General features: G+C 41.5%; 1 non-coding gene across 1 annotated transcript; it reads left to right on the top strand.

Annotated features, from left to right (window-relative positions):
* Positions 1–762: 762 nt before the first annotated feature.
* On the top strand, positions 763–870 carry LOC130952403 (small nucleolar RNA R71). The gene has a single exon (XR_009074583.1). It is a non-coding gene; the product is annotated as a small nucleolar RNA R71 (small nucleolar RNA).
* The last annotated feature ends 258 nt before the right edge of the window (positions 871–1,128 follow it).

The raw sequence follows: 1,128 nt of genomic DNA, 5'->3' as shown, positions 1-1,128 counted from the left end.
TTTTGATTATGTCAATGGCCTTGCACTCTCTTTTTGGATTCTCTTCAGTATTGCTTGGGAGAGTACTAGGAGGGGTTTCAACGATTTTTTACTCAGCTGGCCCACTTGTGCATCCAAATTTCTGATGGAGGACCTTGTTTCACTCATGAAACTTAAAGTAGCCTTAGACAAATCAGAGACTATATTTGCTAAGTTAGAGGTGCTCTGGTCAGAAGTCTCTGTCTGTTGATGAGAAGATGATGGAAAAGGCTTGCTATTGCTGAGCCTGTTTCTTCCACCATTATTAAAGCCTTGTTGAGGCTTCTGTTGATCCTTCCATGAAAAATTTGGATGATTTCTCCATGAGGAATTATTGGTGTTCCCATAAGGTTCACCCATGTAATTTACCTCTGCCATTGCAGGGTTCTCAGGATCATAGGCTTCTTCTTCAGAAGATGCCTCTTTAGTACTGTTGGATGCATTTTACCATCCATTCAGACTTTGAGAAATCATGTTGACTTGTTGAGTCAGCATTTTGTTCTGAGCCAATATGTCATTCAGAGCATCAATCTCAAGAACCCCCTTCTTCTACGGCGTCACATTATTCACAGAATTCCTCTCAGAAGTGTACATGAATTGGTTATTTGCAACCATGTCAATAAGTTCTTGAGCTTCTGCAGGTGTTTTCTTTAGGTGAATGGATCTACCTGCAGAATGGTCCAGTGACATGTTAGAGAACTCAAATAGACCATAATAGAATATATCCAGAATGGTCCACTCTGAAAGCATGTCAGAAGGACATCTCTTGGTCATATGCTTGTATCTTTCCCAAGCTTCATAGAGGGATTCACCATCTTTCTGTCTGAAGGTCTGAACATCCACTATAAGCTTGCTCAGCTTTTGAGGAGGAAAGAACTTAGCCAAGAAGGCCGTGACTAGCTTATCCCAGGAGTCCAGGCTATCTTTAGGTTGTGAGTCCAACCATGTTCTAGCTCTGTCTCTTACAACAAAAGGGAAAAGCATGAGCCTGTAGACTTCAGGATCTACTCCATTAGTCTTAACAGTCTCACAGATCTGCAAGAACTCAGTTAAAAACTGGTAGGGATCTTCTGATGGAAGTCCATGGAACTTGCATCTCTGTTGTAGTAG

This window comes from Arachis stenosperma, chromosome 9 (assembly GCF_014773155.1).
Source record: "Arachis stenosperma cultivar V10309 chromosome 9, arast.V10309.gnm1.PFL2, whole genome shotgun sequence".
NCBI classification, from domain to species: Eukaryota; Viridiplantae; Streptophyta; class Magnoliopsida; order Fabales; family Fabaceae; genus Arachis; species Arachis stenosperma.
The sequence above is the reverse complement of the archived record's forward strand: the minus strand, read 5'-3'. Positions and strand labels throughout refer to the sequence as shown.